Here is a 20,964-nt window from a genome sequence, read left to right as displayed (position 1 = left end):
TATAGCGTGAAGTAGTGGCATATTATCGCATTGGTTTTAGTGCTCGCTCTGATATCAGCTTTAGGTTTAAAGAGAACTCAAATTACCTTTATTACAAGGACACATACAGGAGAATGTATAATTGGCACACATGAAAATATATTGGGAGTGCACTCAGTAAACTTTAATCATAGCTTTAAATACGAAGAAGAAGAAGCATAACACTTTATTTGCACTAAACAGAGCTAGACTAACATGGTCGGCAAAGCTTTTCTACGAAATCGTGCGAATACATCACAGATCGTAATAAGAATCCTGGCAAAGTTCAGATATCGACTGGGCTTGACAACATCGTATGGGAACGGCTACTTAGCGGGCGGATAATATGTATTAGCCAATGATGGATTCTACCGTCAACCACATCGCTTTAACTGCAGCCAAAGATTTTTGGTGCTTTCGGACTGATTGCTGTGAAGCCTTACCTAATGGCAGCCTGAAGTCCACCAAGCATCCAAAGCACAACTACTCAAATAGCTTATTGGACATTCCAATTGAAAGCGAATTTATTCTCAAGAAACCTTTTCGTAAAACGTTGTTTTCAGCTTAGGAAGAGAGTGGACTGCTTTTAGAGAAGAGAGAGAAGGCGGTAAATATCGGGGAGGTACATTCAAAGTGATTTCTTTACACGAAAAAAATGTCACTAAAATGTTGCATATATCATTTTATATTAGAACGAAAAAAATTCAGACTTCTACAAATTACATGCATATATCTTGAACATAATACAATTTAACGATTTACTTCTATTTTTTGTAACAAAGTTCTCGCCCAACAATTTTGACATTGTTGTCTATACTGATAAGTTAAATCCAGCGCGATAACGCTCAGCAACACTTGTTTTTTTGGGAAGAAAATATTGGACTTTTGCATCATTTTGAGAAAATATACTGAGGAAAGAACACGAAAATTTTATTTATTACTACATGATACATATACCTATATGTATATATGTATACTCTTTATTGGGCCCAGCTTCTCCTCTAATTTGTGGTTTATGCCTTGATGTTGATCCACAAATGTTTTTTAAAAGGCTTCTGAATATCTTTAAAGACAGGGTAAGCTAAATTGTTAGTTTAGTAAATGCTCAGATTTCAAAAAATACGTACTTAGCTTGGCAGCTTGGTTAAGTACGTGAACTACCAGACAGAGCAAGTTGTATAAGCACGGGGAGAATTCTAGATAATCAGAGCAGTATAATAAATAAATGGCTCATGCTCCAGTTAAGAACAAAGTTTAAAGTTAAAGTTTTTTGAGTTTTTCCAAACAAACTTTCAGACATCTGACTGCAGAAGAAGAAGAAAAGTCTGAATCTCCGTCTTAGTAGGAAGATCATGCTTAAATACAATATTATGAATCAAACTGCGTGCACTTTCAATTATTTATTTGATTTCATTCTCAATCAACCCAACAGCCTAACAAGTTTTAGTGTTTAATTTTCTGAATAAAAGGAGGGTTTTAGAGGCATAAATAAAAAAAGAAATAGTTGGCGCGTACACTTCTGTTTTGGCGGAGCTCCTCCCACAAATGGAGGGACCTACAATTTTAAGCCGACTCCGATCGGCAAATAAGAGGAACTTTTTCATGGCAGAAATACAGGTTTTTCATTGCATGCCGAGGGGCGACTGCTATTAGAAAATGACTTTTTCTATTATCCCTCCGATGTTCGGTGCCTTATGATGCGGTAAGTGCATCATAAGGGTCTGCCCAGACCCATACAAATAATGTAAGAAATACGGTTTTAAAAATAATTTTATTTATTTATTTGAACGGATTAGTATTAATTACGAAGAGCAATTGGGTTTACAACTATATAGTTGCATGGAATGTTCATTAAGACATATGGGACGATTACATTTGCTGCAGTTATAACGAGTTTTACGTCGCTTTTTCGAAGAAGAAGCAGCACAATGGTAGCACGATGACCGTGTTGAAGCAACTTGAGCATATAATTGTTGCTGTGCTGCATCTGATGTCGATGGACAAGATTCCGGTACCTAAAAGTAGCGAAATAATTTATTTTAAATTAGTAAATATGAATACATGCATACACATATCTTTATACGCGGAGATATATGTAGGTGTGTATATAATTCATACTCACCTTGATATTGAAAAGATTCATTGCTTGTCTAATATGAGCATAACCCTCCATACTAATGGGTTAGTCGCCCGTTTCGTCATATGTGGGATAACTAGCTGCCGTGCCAATTTAATGATAAATGAGCGCCTCTTATTACTCTGCTTTGCTCGTCATAGATGATGAATGAGGCCAAACCGGCAATATCAAGCATATTATAAAACATTGCCAGTGGCCAACGGTTTGTGGAGCGTTTGCACGAATAGCCAGTCAACATTTGATCCATTGTATCTACCCCCGCTTTAAATTTATTGTAGTCCAAAATTTGATCTGGCTTGAATTCTTTCAATGGATCGGTGCTTTGCCGGTAATGGGCAGTGGATAACATAACTACCGGCTTTTTTGGCTTTGCCATATACGAGCACAGAGCGATATTATTATTGTGATAACAAAATAAAGTGCTTTTAACATCACGCTTCGGGTTAAGCAATTCATGCGGAATGAAAGTCTTATTTTTTCTTACGGTACCGACGAAAGCCACTCTACGATCCATCAACATTTCTGCCAAGTTGTATGTTGAAAAAAAAATTGTCAGCATAAACAGTCGTCCATATAATTTTCCATCAATTTCTTGACGACCCGTTCACCTTGATTCGTTTCTCGCTGGCCACCTGGTGGTTTTCCGGTATAAATTATACCTTTCAAAGGGAGGTTTGAAACAGAGTCGAGTGCGCCCACGATATGGAAATAACTGTTCATCGACGGTTACATGACAATCCGGAGTGTATGCTTTCTCTAAATTGGCCATCAGCAAGAGCCATACATCGTCCAGGGCAGCAGATTTGCTTTGCTTCAACCTCTCAACACGAGCACCACTGTTATCGAAACGGATGAAAGTAGTTAAGCTCTTAAACCGATTCAATGACATAGTTGCCTTATAAATTGGCATATTGTAACTGGCCCACAATTCTTTCGCTGGCTGAGAATTTGAGTGGAATACACCAGCAATAAGTAGCATCCCAAAAAAAGCATACATTTCGTCTTCGTTAGTCATTACCCAAGAACGCTGTTTATTACTGGGATGCTTTTCATCCCATAGACGAAACGCTTCAACGGCTTTTCTGTTGGTTTCCCGCACAATGATACTTACGATTTCAGGAGACAGCAATAGCTTGAAAAGAGCTTTATGACTCGGTGACGCTCCTCGTAGTGTCCCTTTACAAGTAAAAGTTGTAACATTGTGACAACGAGGCCTTCCAGGTGGTGGAGGATTTGAATTCCACATCTTACCATCTTTCGACCTGTATATAAGGCCCTGGGTAATAGATGTGCTGCATGATTCCATTGTGGTTGAAACCTGAAGGGCGATAGCTTCCCTATACAAATCCCCAATATCATCATGGTTTTCATCCAGAACAGCCTCTAACTCGATTCCTGTTCTATATCTGATGCTTCACCGAAGTCATCTTCATCTGGAAAATATTCATCATCTTCTACGTCGCCACTTGTTTGAAATGGATCGGACTCCTGTCCCATAATTTCTTGAATTTGTGCCTGAAGTCGCTGACGTTCTTCCGGACTCACATTTGCTGCACTTAGCTTACGAAGCAAACGCGTCATCACATCAACTTCAACCATTTACTTGTTCCATTTTATTCCCACTAATTAAAAAACACTTTAATTTTCAAATGTCAACTAAAAAATTATCTCTGCCGCTGCCTCCGCTAACAGTTTAGTTGTTTACACCTACCGGTTAACCAATTTACATGAGAAGCTTATATGGGTCTGCACATACCCATGTGAGCTTAATTAACGAAATTAGTTTAAATTATTATTTTTACAACAAATATAGCAAAAATCTTAATTTTGTTACTTCATTGTGTTCAGCACACTACATTTTAGGAAGTCATGGATTAAGAAGCTTCAGATATTAAAAATAAAAGATCTACATACATTTAAAGATCGAATGGGTCTGGCCAGACCCATATGAACATCGGAGGGTTATTTGCTGTTTTATGCACGAAGATTTGAACCTACGCACTCTTAAATGGTAGTCAAGCACGGCTACGACAGACGCCGGTTTTTATAGACACACTCGTATAAGTTAAAAAACTTGCCAGCTCTTACTCATAGGATAGGAGCTTGATCTCAGAAGCTGAGTTTGAATTCTTATAAACTTGTACACAATAAAGGACAGCAGATGAGTTAAGATTGCTTCTAAAGAAACTATAAACATTAATTTAGTTATGATTTTTTCATAAAAACGTACGTATGGATACTTAAAACTATATATACATAAATGTACTCGTACGTATGTTACATCTATGATGCTTTACCCTATAAACTTACTTTGTATGTATGTATAAACGTATGCATGCACTTTTAGTTTGTGAACTAAAATACGGAACAACCGCAGCCACTTCGAGATGTGTTAGCTAAACAAAGGCCAAGCCATATCAATGACTTGTAACGAAAAACTTCACTCAATTTATTAAAGGATTCAATCAGGTGCACGCAGTGATAGTAGCAGATAAAAAACTAATATATAAAATCAATATTGTACGTATGTACATATGTACATACATATAACACGCAAATATGCTATGTAAAATGAGTTGAAGTGTGAAAACAGTGCCGACAACAAGTATGAAAATACTTACTGAGAAAACCAAAAAAAGATAAAATTTTTATAATATATTCCTTAATTTGTACGAAAATCCGACACCACCTTGATCAAAAAGTTGCCGGTATATATTAGATAATACAAAATACAAGTTTATTCCTCGCCTTTAAAGTATCCACACTTATGCCAGCGTTTGATCCAGCTCCAACATTTCTGGAACTCTATTTTCGGTAGAGACCTCAGAGCTTTTTCCATCTTCCATTACTTGCTTTCAGCTGCTAAAACGGGTTCTCTGTAGTGGTTTTTTAAAACAGAAACAGTGGATCGGTCAAACAGAAAAAAATCGCATATCAAGTGAATTCGATGGCTGTTGGATGGTATTCGTTTCGTTCTGGGTCAAAAATTCACGGATGTAGATCACAGTGTGAGACAGTGTGTTATCATGGTGCAAAATCGACGAGTTGTTTTTTCACAAGTCCTTTATTTCCCTACTAACTGGCTGATCTGGCAAAAATTCGTGGAGCCCAATACCGTTGTTGTTGTTAAAGCGGTTGAGTATTTCTACTGAAATAATCTTAATTAGCGACTAGCGTCGTTTTACTACCACTGTTATCGTGGGACGTCGTTTTTTTTTGTTTTTTGTTTTTCAGATCCATTTCATGAGATCCAGATATAACAGTAGGTACATTTTTTAGCTAAGCCTGGACATTCGCTTAAATAGTGGAAAAGACCTTCTTTCCGTCTGACAGGTTTTGCAGATGGGATTGAAAGGAAGGTTAAGTATGGCTGCATGATCCCTTACCTTCCAGTGACCTGTAAGGGTTGCAGTCATACGTGAGATATTTGGGCGGGAGAGTCCCAACTATGTTTTTCTTGTTGTAGTACAGGTAGCTAGTTGCTTCCATTTGAAGCTAATGATCAAGCAGTTCTAGTTCATCTCTACACTGTAAAAGTAGCTTGGATGAAATGGAATTGGAATCGAAGGTCTTGATAGCTGCTTGACTGTCTTGAAATATAGCTACTCTTGCACCAATTTCTTTGTAGTGTTTTAGCGATTTGCAAGCTTCCCTGATTGCTAATACTTCTGCCTCGAGCACGCTGGCATAGTGAGGAAGTTGAATTGATTTGGATAAGTTAAGCGGTTCCGAATGGAGGCCAGTTCCCACACCACAGTTCATCTTAGAACCGCTATTGTAGATTTCGGCATCGAATCTACCAATCACTTTCCCTTTCCTCCATTCGGCTCTCGGTGGAAAATGAACCGTAAAGTCTTCCTTGAAGTTGAGGTCGGGGTTTGTGAAGACTGATTTGTTTTCGAGCAGTGAGGGTCCCTGTAGGGGAATCTTACTGTGACCGCACAATATTGTGGTCCAGCCTTCTATATCTCTGAGTAGCGTGGTGAGACAATTATTTTTGTGTGTAAGTCTAATGGTAACAGATGTGTTAGCATGTTAAGCGCTTCAGTAGAACTGGTGCTAAGCGCTCCTGTGCATAAGGTAAATGCTGATCTTTGTATCATGTTTACTTTGGTTTGGTTGTAATTCTTTTCCGTAGCAGACCACCAGACTAGTGCAGCATATGTTACTATCGGTCTTACAATGGCTGTGTAGAACCAATGGGATAACTTTGGCCCATAGTCCGTTATAGTCCATAAAAACCGTGAGAATCGGTTTCTTTTTGAACTGAAAATACATGATTTTTTGGTCTCGGTTCATTCGGAGTTCTCCACTCACATGCCTGATATCTGGATTGCGTGTCGTACTCATAAATCCTCGTAGCCACGTCTCTATCAATGTTGCGTTTTTTTAATGTTGGGTCGAATTTGACTTTGGAAATCAAGTTTTTAGCGATATCAACGCTGTCCCTTTTTTGCAAGAAGTTCATGTCCTTTGGGACCAATTTTGCAGCAACACAACGCACACCCAAATCATTAGCTACAATATTCTGAACGGATCCATAAGCAATGTTCAAGTTCTCTGCAAGCTCCCTGATGATTAATTTGTAGTTATTGTTCACTTCGTGACTTTTCTTTCACTTTATTGATGTTTTCATCAGTTTTTGATGTCGAGGGCCTGGCGCTGTGTTTGTCATCCTCGTTGGGCACACGATATCTTCTGAAGAGTTTATGCAACTTATAAACAGTTGTTTTTTTTATCTTTAGAGTATCGTTACCGAAACAGCTTCCCAATATTTTTGTAACGTTGAATTCATTGAATCCATTTTTAACACAAAATTTATTACAAACTCGTTGTTGTAAATTCAAATCCATTTTTAAAACTGTAAAAGAACAAAAACACGCGCAGAGGTAAATTTACTGAAGACATCGTAACTTTTACAAATTTCAAGTAACAGCGATGAAATTTTGGTGTAAATGTTAATCACAGATGTGGCAACCTAACAAAAAAAAATTGTTTTTTGATCAAGCTGGTATGTTACTGGCAGCCTTTCGTCAAAGTTAATAGCGTTCTGATTATATCCTAGATGCTAGTGTTTGGACGAGCTCCTCCTTCTATTTTTGGCATGCGTCTTGATGTTGTTCCAGAAATGGAGGCACCTACAGTTTTAAGCCGACTCCGCACGGCAGATGAAATTTAATGAGGAGCTTTGTAATTTCAGAAATGTAATCGGCAGGTTGCCATTGCCTTCCGTTGGCCAACCGCTATTAGGAAAAACCTTTCTATCATTTGGGGTTTCCGCCTACAGTGTGGAAACCCGGGCTCTCCCGAATAGTAGACACGCAGACTAGTTAAAAGACATACGTGGTGCTTTGTGGCCAAGTCATTATAGCACCGATCCAGTGAATGGATATGAAGCATCACCATAATACGCTAATATTTGTTAACAACAGTCGCCCCTGGCAGGCAGTGGCCAGAATTCGAGTGCATTTCAGGTCATGGAAGTGTAAAATCATCAATACAGGCCTGACAGAACTTGCTGTAAATTAAATATTAATAAATTAATATAACGCCGAAAGATCACTCTTAATTTTCTAGAAAATATTTTCTAAAAAAATATCCACAACCTCAAATTGATAAACGAACCTGATATAGAGTAACAAATTACTTGCTGTTTGCGTACAATTTTTTCAGAATCCCATTACATTTTTTTTTAGTAAAACCTGATTTAGTTATGATCCTGATTCCTTTACAAAGCTTGGGCATTAAGTGCCATTTTAAAATCGTTAAGAATACTTTTCGCTTGAGAAAGGGTTATAGTACTCAAAAGAGCCACTAAAATGGCTCTAGTCACGAAATAAGTGGTTAAAGTGGTGTTTCATCCAAAATCCTACTAGCGCTTCCACACCATTTTGTTGAAATAAGTGGTAGAAAATAATGCTTTTGTAGTCCAGGATTTATGATGAAAATGTCGGTTTTCCCATTATTTTAACCAATTTACTGGTACTTATATTACTGTAATTAAAATGTTTAAAATAAGTGCAAAATGAAAGTGCAGAAATGTATACTTAAACGTTTAACAGCAACGGACATGCATATGCACTTTTAACTACATAAATACACTCAACTTCAGATACTTCATCTCATAACAACCATTCATAGTCCATTTATGGCGACATGATGAGTGACACATAAGGATGTAAACGAGATTTTAACATTTTCTATATGACTGACAACAGCAGTACGTAGAAGAAGTGGCAGGTATAAGCTGATAACTTTCGTCAGGAGAGGCAAGCATCACAAGCTCGTCGTCAGAGAGTTGGCCAAGCCCTTCAAAATCGTACACGCACACATACACACGCTTAGGGTCAGTCACAGTAAAAAATCAGCAATGCTAGATTGCATACATGGCTTGCAGGAAATCCTCAGTGACGATGGTGCACTTTTAGAGCATTTAGAATCATGACTAGTTCACGTTTTTCTCTTTCTGTCGCAATTGACGAATTTTACAAGGTGATGACACGGAAGTGTTAATGCAACCCCGATATGTGGTGCCGATTTAGTGATAAGTTCGGCAAATTGAGATCTAGATCGCGCAGGTGTTGCCATTGTCGTTAACATAAAAACTTGTAGAGTATTGGCGCGCCATTCAAAAGTTTCTAGGTTCCACTTTTGTGTTTTTTTATATTAAATAAATAAATAAAATATTAATTTTAATATTAATTAAAATGTGACAAAATAACTAACTTTAATTAAATTCAAAAAAATATACATCATCTTTCAGGAATACGCGAATTAGCAGCTTATTGCCTAAACAGACGTTGATGTTAATCGAGATTTACTACTTAATTCGGATATATCTCAGGAAGTAAGTGCAACTAATGCGGATTGACAGTTAGACTTAATTCTCATAATTTAAACGGGGTCAGCGAAAATTTCGATGGCAACATTGTCGAAAAATGACAGTTAATATCTACATATTGTGAATAAAATATAATGAAACTTTTAAAAATCTGGAACTATATGTAGAACATAACATGAGCAAGTATTTCATAGCAGTTTAAAAAATGTTTATAAATATAATTATTTTTTTCATGTCAGGGCAGCTAATATTCGTAACTGTCGCCTGCGATCCATCTTTTACTGACAAAACTATCCAATAAACAAATCAGCTGTTCACTAATACGAGTAACAACCGTCTGTCACACTACAATTTTAATCAGAATTAACTGCGCCGGTAATCCCGATTAATGGCGCCGTCTGTCTAGGCTATTACTAAATAAAAAGCAGAAGGCATTCACCGGCGCTGTGAGGCACAGTGCGGCCGATTCCCGAAAAGCTGGCCAAAACTCAAAAAATTAGGTAATTGATTCAAAATTTCTTACTCGGGGGTTGTCGGGGTCGCTGATTACGAATTTGATCTTAAAATTTTGAAAATCCACCCCCTTCCCCCCCCTATTGGCCACCCGCTCACGTGAAATAGCGTATATTCTAGAACATAATCAAGATGCATGTTAATTTATATGTTTTCGGGGTCGCTGATTACGAATTTGATCTTAAAATTTTGCGTTGCGACTGAAAATACAGAGGATACTTAGGGTACAGGACGTTGCTATGAACGGTTTTCGCTACTCAAGGCATTACTGTAGCCAACCCAAAGACAAAAAAACTCTATCTAGAAACTTTTTTTTTCAACTTTTGGCCAGCTTTTTGGGAATCGGCCGCACTGTGTGAGGGCAGTGTACGAGAAGAGCGATTGTTTGCAATTTCGGCTGACGCCTCAATCACACATAAAAGACAGATGTAAGATACTTACGTTTCTCATGAGTGGCGTAGTGGTCCGTATCAGTTAAGAATTAAAAATTTCCTGCAGGGAGTACTTGCATTTGCACGCATACATATACATGTACATCTATACGAGTATATCGTACACACTGAAGCTAGTAAATGGTAAGTTAATTGAAATGTTCTTCGCCTATAGCCTGTGTGTAACCCACTTTAGCTTCTTACTCCTGCGGATAAAATTGTTGGGAACGTTTTGACTCAATTGAAAATCGATAAGTGAATACGCTTACCGTCCCCATGTTGCTTCAACGCATTATACTAATGGACGTTGACATATGTACATATGTATTTACATACATGCAAGTGTATAAATATGTTGTATGGATTGATAGCTTGGTGTGTATTAAACTGAGAGGAAACAGTTGAGTTTCAAGAATTTACTTTGTATCAGATATTATAAGAAGAGCCTGGGTGACCAAGCGCTGAAATGAAAATGTGGTATGTTCACTTTTTTGTGAACAAATCAAATTAATCAAATTCATATTTTATGACACTCTCCTTTATATCATATCATATCAGACAATATCACTGAGTCCGATTCAGCGGAAGTGAACCGAAGTTGGGTATTCATCATGTTTGACACTTGTGAACTAGATAGCTGCAGTATATATACCTATATACATATATATATTTATTTAGTAAAAAAGTTATTCGAAAATAAAACTCCTCCATTCGTCCCCTTGTAAGTGCAAATGCGTATCGGTTTTGATAGAACGAGGCCTATTATTGTCAATAAACTACGCTCAAGTTTTGAGAACAGCAAGAAAATTCGTGTAGTCGTGTTGGAGATCACCGTTTTTCAATAGACAGGGAGTTTTTTTCTATTCTGAGAGCCTAAGTTTACCCAAGGCAAATCAATTATACTATCTCTAACACTAAACTGTGTAAATTTTCGTCATAACTAGAAACTTATCGTTATCCTTCATTTGAAGATCACAAGGGTGAGATTTTAGCATATTCCCTTAATGAAGCGCTTTAACATTTTCCGTTGCAAAACATAAATGAATTATGTCTAAGTTCGCGCTAAATCGTCACATACTTGAGTTCTTCAGGTATGCTCTTTTGTCGTCCGTTTTTTTTCACAGAACAACACGTAATATGAGGCACGCCTTTATTGTGCGTCTTTGCAACACTACGCGTGATGATTTGTAATTCGATATTTTTATCAAATGTCTGCACTTTTTTGTCATAAACTTATATATAACGATTTTACTTTCGATATGTATTTGTTATTTTTTGAGTGGATTCAAAAATTCATCTCGCCCAAACGGTGGAATTAAATTGTGAACAAATTTTTTTAAATTTATACGGATTGTCGAGGCAGAAAAAAATTTATCAACTTACTTCGATTTTTGGTATTGAAGCACCACATTAGGCAATGTGAGACGCTGATACAACGAGTTTCAACGTGGCCGTCGATCTTTGTATGATGAATTTCGCGAAGGTCATCCAAAAATGGCTGTTATGCCGGAAACAATCGATGCTGTGCGTCTATTGATAACGCAGGATCGTCATGTGATGTATTGTGAGACAGAGGTAACCTTATGCATTGGTGAGATCAGCGTACATTCATTGGCGAGATCAGCGTCGTCAAGAAGATTTGTTTTCGTTGTATACCGCATAATATATTGTCACGATTTCCCAAAAAAAGTAGTCGATTGGTGTAAAGAAATCTTGAACAAATTCAGCCGCGGTAGTTCAAAGTACTTCTATGACATCGTAACAGATGATGAATCTTGGATCTAGCATAGAAACAAAATAGCAATCGACAGTATAGGTGTTCCAAGATGGGCTTAATCCAACAAACGTTGTTTGAGGAAGAAACAATTTGAGGCAAATGACCACCTGTTTTGTCGGAAAATTTGGTCATGTCGCAACTGTTCTATTAGAGAAACTCAAAAGAGTTAGTTCCGAGTGGTACACCATCATTTGTTTACCAGAAGTTTTTGGAGAATTAAGAAAAACCAACCGCCGAAGACGATACGTGCTTCAGCAATATAGTGCGAGCCTCACGTATCGGCTCACACACGAGAGTTTTTTAGCACTAAGGGCGGAGATCCTGATTCAACACCTATTGATCTATTTTTGTTCTCGAGCTTCAGAAATCAATTGCGAGGTCGACTTTGTTCAACGCCTGAAGAAGCAGAAAGAAGCCTTTAAAGCCTTCGTTTTGACGGTGCCCACTTCAAAGTGACAAAAGTGTTTTCAAAATTGGTTCAAGCGAAAGCAGAAGGGCTTTGACTTCGAAGGAGAGTATTTTGCAAAAAAAGTAAATTTATTTTCATTATTATTTTGCTGTTCTTTGTTTAGACTCTACTCATTGATTGAACACATTGGAATATCTTGGAAACTTCCATTAACCGCTTTTACTGCTTTTGGTTTAGTCATGATGTGCTTGTTATTATATTTATCCGAAACTAGCAAACCCGGCCCCCTTCGCTGGGCACACTAAAATAGAATAGATATGGTTTAGAACAGAAAATATATGATTTTCATATTATTTATTTCTTTATTCTTTATTCAAGCGCTTTGGCATAAACAATATTTTTTGTTTTTCTATTTGTTTTTGAGTAAATATAAAATATAAATTGAAAATCAGGAAAAAAGAAGATTGTTTTTAAATTTCAAATCAACGCATATGAATAAACAATCGTCTTTTTTCCTGATCATCCATGAATTTTTCGTTTCAATTTATATGTTTTATTAAGCATTGGAGCTTTTTTAACCATTATCCATTTATATTTTTCAAAAAAAAAACGAAAAAAAATTGTTTTTCCACGAACACATAATTTCATTCGGATTTCACATTAAATTCTCAAATTTCGTAAGAAATTATTCACTGTTCCAAAATCCACTCCAAAAAAATTCACAAACAATTTTTACATGTTGCACTTACGTTTTTTCCTTATGGCATCCAAATCAGAAAGAAATATTGACACATTGTAACTCACACTGTCAATTTGACAGTTCAGTTCCGCCCCAAGCGTTAAAAAGTAAGCGACATTATGGCTGGCTCAAAAGAACGCTGTACCCGTTGCCAGTGCTCCGAATTACAACCAAACTTTACGAAACCCATTTTCAATACTTACTTAACAATGTGCGTAAGTTTGGTTTAATTCGGTGCAAAGACACGGCGGGTCCACGTTTTGGCATATATTTCGAGACCCTAGTCATCAATAGGTATAAAAATTACCCCGTATTAAAGCACTTATCAACAGCTTTCATTTGATATCCATATTGTACAAACACATTCTAGGGTCCACGTTTTGGTCTCTATCTTGAGACCCTAGTCACGGAGCGGATGGAAATACTCTGAACTAAAGCATTCACCAACAGCTTCCATTTGATACCCATATTGTACATACACATCCGAAGGTTACCCGGGTCCACGTTTTGACCTATATCTCGAGCCCTATTTCCAAAATAAAATATAATCCATGTTACTCGTGGGTGATGTAGCTTTCGAATGGTGAAAGAATTTTTAAAATCGGTCCAGTAGTTTTTGAGCCTATTCATTACAACCAAACAAACAAACAAAGTTTTCCTCTTTATAATATTAGTATAGATAATGAAGTCCTGACTATAAGAAAGGGCGTTGCTAATAGCCAAAAATTTTTTGTTATATTCTCTTCAATCTGTCAATTAATTTTTTGTGTGCCAGCCTTTGCTTAAAAGCAAAGGAAATTTGTGAACGAATGTCGAAAGCCTTATACATTTTTCGCCATCACTTAGTACAGTAGAAAGATGGGTTGCTGAATTTAAACGAGGTCATACAATACGATCTACGTTAAGGACGTCTAAAAACAGCAACAACATCAGAAGTCGTAGGAAAAATACACGTTAATGTATTGGAAAATCGTCGAACCTAGTCATCTGAATGGTCAGTGTAAGCAATATTGACTGAAGTATTGGATTACAGAAAGCTGTGTGCAGATTAGCTGCCGCATTCGCTAACAATGGAACAAAAACACATACGAATACAACATTTAGAGCGTTTTCGAAAGCATAAAGTAGATTTTGTACGTTGATTCAAAACTATGGGTGAGATTTGGGTCTTCATGATGATGCTAAATCAAAACAAGAGGCTGAAGAGTGGTGTGAACCTGGTTCTTCGGCTCCGAAACAAGTTCGTGTTCAGAAATCGGCCTCATAGGTGTTTTCATCAGGACAATGCACCGTGTCACAAGAGCATTTTGGCAATGGCTAAAATCCATGAATTAAAGTTCGACTTCCATCTGTTTCCAGTCCAAAAAATGATGAGTTCTTAGCAGCAGTGGAAGCGTATTTTGCAGCCCTTCCAGATTCTCACTTCAGATATGGAATTTATTAAATTGGTGATGTGCAGGGAGACTATACTGAATAATGAAATGTATTTAAAACCATAAATTTACAATATATTTTTTCTTATCGAACCGTAAAACTCATTGAACAACCTAGTAATTCCTCTTGGTGGTCTTACATGATGCGCGCTCACTTGCATCCAAGTCAATCGATTTTAATCTATGAGTCAAATTTGTTTCATCAATTCCCAGATGAACCGACAGGAAAAAGTGTTTCAAAATAGGTCATAAATTTCTTGTTACTTGTACAACTATACCTTAATCAAATTTCAGTAAGCTTCTAGAAACTTTGTTTCTAGACTATTGTGGAATCTCAACTTCTGTGCAAACGAAACTTTGCAGGGGTTGCAATGGGTTTTCAAATAAGACCTGTTATTTTGATATCCAAAGAAAAATGCTATTTTTTATTGTAATATAAATGATCGGATGTTTATTTTATTACAAAGAGGAAGGTATGCTGTTAATAGTGGAAAATAACATCAAAGAAAAAAGTCACAAGGTGTTAAATCACAAGATCTCGGTGGCCAATTGTGATCGAAAGATCAATGGTTTCGTTGCTTGTGTGGCACGTAGCGCCGTCTTGTTGAAAATAAACGTTGTCCAGATCAATACCATCCAATTCCGGCCAAAAAAAATCGTTAATCATCTCTCGATAGTGATAGATAAAACCTGTTATTGGAAAACCCTTTATTAGGCAAGGGACTCTATAACAAAGTCATCTCTACTTGTGTAAGAACCAAAGGAATTTGTACGATCTACTATCCTGTATGAAGTGTCGTGTCTTGAGTTAGGCCGATTTGCGTAAATTCAAATTTACAGGCCTGGCGACTTCCGCTGTCCCAGAGAAACTCTTGTATACTAATTATTTTTAGCCTTATTTCGAGACGCACAGATTGCTATGCTCCGAACCTGGTTCGTTAAATTAATTTTAATATAATACAATACTGCTAATTTATTTGGATGGCTCAAAGCTTGATGGCAAAGTATAAAGAAATCCCCCTTCGCGGAGCTCAAGCTCAATTATTCCTTTTTCGAACAGAATTACTAATCTTTAGTGATAGCCAAGCTGATAGTCTGATGAGATTCAACAGCCCACCAAGCCATAAATAACTACATACTATATGTAATTGTGTATTTTTAACTAATATGTTTTTGACTTTAAATTAGCAACTGCATTGTTCATTTTGTATGAAAATCGCCTTTTTTTATAAATACATACCATTTCATACATATATTCATTGGCCTATATAACTCGTATATATATTTGGATATGTGTTTGTATATTTTAATGTTATTGCCTTTGTAGAATGCAAAAGAGTTCACGAGTGACATAAAGGAAATGAACTTGCTGCTGTTTTTCTAGTAATCAATGTCGCGTTTAGTTTTCATACCTAGCGCACCACTAGGCCACGTGGACTAGATCTTTGTTCATATAATGGGTGTTTGTAACGACTACCTGGATTTGATTCGACTTATATGCATATTTGTGTACATATAAAATTAAGAGTAATATGAAAAGTTTAGAAATAATTATCCTCAACTTCCTATATGTAAAAATGTGATATTCCAATAATTAATGAGAAAAAATTACCATGACAGTCAAAATTGATTGTCATACTGTCTTTTATTTGTCATTTGTAATGGCAACGCCTACGAGTAGCTCATGAAAATGCAATGATATATCTAATAATATTTACATTTATTTATTTCAGTTAAATCTATATAGTTTTCCTTATCTATAGCGCCCGATATACTTTACGTTCGTATCTGCCGAAGTCGGCTTCGTGGGGTGGTTACAAGCACAGCGGATTAAATTAGTGCGTTGATAAGCGGCCCAACGCTAAAAGTATTCACTGTACTACTGTACTATAAATGGTACAGTGGGATGGCTACACCCGCCACCTGGGTGCAGTTCAAAGCCTATCTAAACTTCTGCCTTACTTTGAGTCCGGCATGGCAACTCCACATCGACTCAAAAAGATTCTACACGAGTTTGGCCGTTAAACCTATACCACGATTCTCTCTAAGGGGTCGTCTTTACGAAAAGGTGGGAGCGAATTTCAGTTTTACGTTTCCGCTCTGGCTTCGTAGCCGAAACTACTACCAGTTGAGCTACCATACAGCTTCGACCTGGTGACCTGAGTAGGTTATAGATATGCGAGGTGTGTTTAAAAAGTATCGCGAATTTTGTGTTTTTTCAAAAATTATTTATTTATTCATTAATACCAAAGTAGTCCCCATGAGATATTATGCACTTGTGCCCGAATTTCGAATGCGTATAGCTGCCATACATTTTTGAAACCTCAGTAAACGTCGTTTACGGATTTCCTACAGCTGTTTATTATTAGCTCCCTATTGCGCAATTAAATTAGCTACTCCTTCTCCTTGTATTTTCTTGATATCGTTAGTAATAATTAAACAAAACAAACACCGAAATATTCCACCAAAATAATTTCTATGAAGAAAAATCTTTCAAAACAGTATTGTCCATTTTGCAAGTAATCTGCCATATGTGAACGGGTAGATTAATTTTGTGGATTTATTGGTAATTAATGCATTTGTGAACGTACTTTTACGGAGGAATTTCATAATCGCATAAAAAGGCTCATTCCCTGTAAGGAGGCACCCCAGGCTAAGCGATAAACAGAAAACCGGACTTTCCTCAGCAAATGGAAGGAATGTAAGAAAGAGACCATCGATAACAGTATAATTGACTCTATTTTGTAAATAAACTTCGATCCATAACAAAAAAGGTGAAATGAAACCCAATTAACTTAACTTTGTCAACAAAACAAACTCTATGAATATCTTTATAAATGATTTTAACTTTAAAGAAAAACTTGTAGCAGCTGTGGAATGCCCAGGAAAACACTCATGCAGACGGGCAAATAAATTGTTTTAAACCGAACGGTGACTTAATATTTAAAGTTTTTTCAAAAACAAAGGTGCTGACCTCTTGGTTTCAATAAAAAAAAAAATTCTAAGAAAATGTCCAATAACTGCAGTTAATAAATACAATAGTTAGGTTAGAAAGTCCAACTCCTCGAATTGTATTTTAAAGAAAAACCTGCTTTTTTCGGTGGCGTCAGAAAAAAAGTAAAAGGAAGAGAATTGTATAAAGACCTCTTTTTTTCGATAAGACTTAGCAAGTGGCGGATAGATGAAGCAAATGAACATATGTCGGCAACGTGGGAGAGAGCGGCCTTAAATTACATGTGTTGGTAAGGCAGTGTGGCCTAATGAGCTATAGCCATACTCGCTAGCGGCGTATCTTCTCGATAATTTTGTTATTGCTTTCGTATGCAAATTCTTCATCAAGTTAATCGAGCATAGAGATAGCGAGCGGAGAAATGGCGAATAGAAGAGGCCTTAACAATGACAATTCGGTTTTCGCGGTGATGTTAGATGCTTTAATCGATGGAAAAATATAAGTATTACCGAGTCTTCGAATGATGGTGTTGCCATCTGGTTTAGGTTCGTTTGTTTACTAAGCCGCCACAACTCAATAAATAACTAATAGTTCTAAGACGGCAGCAGTAACAGAATGTGATTATGGGTTTGCTGTTCCTAGTGGGCGTCAAATGTCGAGTCATAGAAAAAGTTTTTTCTTAAATGAAAACATAGGCAATGGAAACAAAGGTAATGCAAACCTCCAGATGTATTTCTGCCGTGAAAAATCATACCATAAAATGCATTTATCATTCCGAGGCGGACATCTACAGAACAACATCAGGATACCCAACATAATTACGAGAAGAAGCCAAACCAATCACTTAAGAAGCGATAATTATAAATATTCATATACACATACATGTATTTATATGCATAGGCACATGCATATACATGTACATAGTTAAGATATTTGTATAATTTTTGCCAAAATTAATCACTAATCACAATAACATTTCCGTAAAACGTGCGCAGAGTACACAAAACTTCGATTCCGCCTGAACTTATACTTGCTTTCAGTATTTTCATATATACAAAACATACATATGTAAGCATTTGCATATCCACTTAAACATATCTACGTATAAATATGTATAAGTAGTAGTATACCTAAGCCACTCGTTCGATGGTTCGTATGTGTACTTGGCTGTTTGCCCACCTGTTGGGCGTTCTACTGCCTGTTGAATGTGTCGTCATCGCCTCGGGCCAACACAAACGTAAAACGTAGCAAATGCAGAAGTGGCAATAATGGAAGAAAGTGCGGATATTAAATGTACGCCCGAATTGGTTGTTCAGTTGAATGGGTACCACGGAAGCCTGTTTGTTTAGACGACTGCTTGATGGTGGTTTTCTCGGTTAGTTGGTTAGTCTGTTGGCTGACTGTTGGCAGTTTGATGATAAACACATTTCACATAATATAATAGAGTTGAGGCGAATGAAATGGAATAGAATCGCAAATAATGCAATTATAACGTTGAAACGTTTTTCGATTTTATTAAGCACTGACCCAGTTACCTCGTCGAGAAATACCAATATACTGTGCACCAGTATGTATGGTTGCACCTATAAATATTGTATTGCACAATTTTAACACTTTAAGAACGAATGAATAAAAAATGGAAAGGTTATGGAAAAGTTTAACGGTGCCACAACTCAAATCAGTAAGGATATCAATAGCATACATATGTTATATACACGCGTGTAGATAAAAACAAACGCTTTAGGAAACAAGTAATTGCGTTGACCTCTTCTAATGAACATGATATGTCCACGCTTTCTGTATGGAGCTCCAATTTGGCCGAGTCGTTAAAAACGAAGGCATAGAAACTTGCGATCTCTGCAATGTATAAGCTAAGAGGGGGAAAAATAGCAGAATGAAAGGGTTGACAGAGGATTTTTTTTACTTAGCATTATTTGGCGCGTTCAATATATATATAACTATATATGCATATATATAATTTACACGTACACCCTTTTTGGGTTTTTGGCCGAAAAGGAGCTATTTGTGGCGTGCCGTGATGTTGTTCCACAAATGGAGGGGCCTACAGTTTCAAGCCGAACCCAAATGCAGATATATTTTATGAGGAGCTTTTTCATGGCAGAAATACACTCGGAGGTTTGCCATTACCTGCCGAGGGGCGACCGCTATTAGAAAAAACTTTTTCTTCATTTTGGTTTTTCACCGAGATTCAAACCTACCGTCTCTCTCTCTGAATTCCGAATAGTACTCACGCACCAACCCATTCGGCTACGGCGGCCGCCTTAATACAACTAAAAATAATACTAAATCGCAGTAAAATCAGTTCATTAACCTTGAGATATCGCCAGATAAACAAAAAGAAAAGGAAAAACATCAACTATGGAAAAATTTTGATTCTTGCCGTGCTTAAGCTCTTCCCTAAGCAACGAAAAATACATAGATGTTTATGGGAGAGATATCATCTATTTAAGTGGTCTCTTCACAAGGAAGAACAATGACTTATGAGTGGCATATTTTGTTCACGAAAGGTGGAGAGTCAATTTAAGACTTTTCAGCCGATTAAGGCGAAATCCTCAAAAAACTCGTTTTGGTGGAAATAGTTGAATTTGCAGGTAGTTTGAAAGATCCGAACAAAGTCAGAGAGATGGTAATACTGGCGGCTATCGAGTTTATGTTTAGTTAGTAGCTCTTGAAAGAGCACACACCAAAATTCAGTCAGATCGGCCTATTTCTTTGTGTTTGGTATTCGTTTGAATCGAGGAAGTCGAGTGATTTTCTATCACGACAACACATCAGCTCACGCCTCAGCAGTTATGGTCGCAAAGTTAATGGGCGGACTTGGCTCTCTCGGATCCCTCGGACTACTATTTGTTCCACAATATAAAGAAAAGGCTGGCGGGGAAAACGATTTTATTCAAAGGAGAAGGTGATTGCAGAAACGAATTGATATTTTTTAGACTTGAACAAATAGAAATGCAACTGTTGATGTGATTATTTCAAACTTGAGAGTTATCCACGGCATACCCAGTGCATTCTTTTAACTCGTCTTTTAAGTAGTTGACCTTTTCTTTCATTACTTTGCAGCTGGAGTTTTTCAAAATATCACACAAGCTTTGGTAGTTGGTGTTCTAGCAAAATTTGAACTTATTGCATAGAAAACGAAAGATTATTCAAAATCAAATAGCGTTAAACAAGGCATCGTGGTACCAGCAGTAATAACAACAACAATAAAATCTATTACATTATGTTAGCTATCCAAAAAGTAACAATGGTTAAATTAAAGAAGCAACCCGTAGGTGGATTGCGAGCTCAATTTGGGCAAAATTTCATAAGAAGGAAAAAATTGTAAAAATACCATAAAGTCCACATCAAATACCGATTTTTGTGTTTGTGATGCCATAAGTTTGAGTATGCACATATGCCTTTCGATTCACCTTTTCTCTGCTCGCTAGAGAACTTCGCTGCTCGCCATGTGAAAAATTTGGATGTGAGCGACTTTGTTTATAGCTCAAAAGCATCATGCTTAGGTCAGTGCCTGCAATAATAAGTAGGGCTATTTTTTATATTATATTTTGCATACTTTGAAGCAGATGCTTTGAAAAGCTCTTGGAACTTCATAATAGGTTGAGCGAAATGTGGTGAGGAGGCTCGCCTTTTGACTGCCCTACGACGGGATCAAACTATTTTGCATCCTTTCAGGCAGGATGATTCGAAAA

General features: G+C 36.9%; 1 protein-coding gene across 2 annotated transcripts in view; it reads right to left on the bottom strand.

The window, feature by feature from the left end:
- Positions 1-20,964, bottom strand: part of LOC128858251 (neprilysin-1) — a 72,899-nt gene that overhangs the window by 20,392 nt on the left and 31,543 nt on the right. The gene's annotated exons all lie outside the window — the stretch shown is intronic.

Source organism: Anastrepha ludens, chromosome 3, assembly GCF_028408465.1.
Source record: "Anastrepha ludens isolate Willacy chromosome 3, idAnaLude1.1, whole genome shotgun sequence".
In the NCBI taxonomy this organism is placed as follows: domain Eukaryota; kingdom Metazoa; phylum Arthropoda; class Insecta; order Diptera; family Tephritidae; genus Anastrepha; species Anastrepha ludens.
This window is presented reverse-complemented; position numbering and strand designations above follow the sequence as displayed.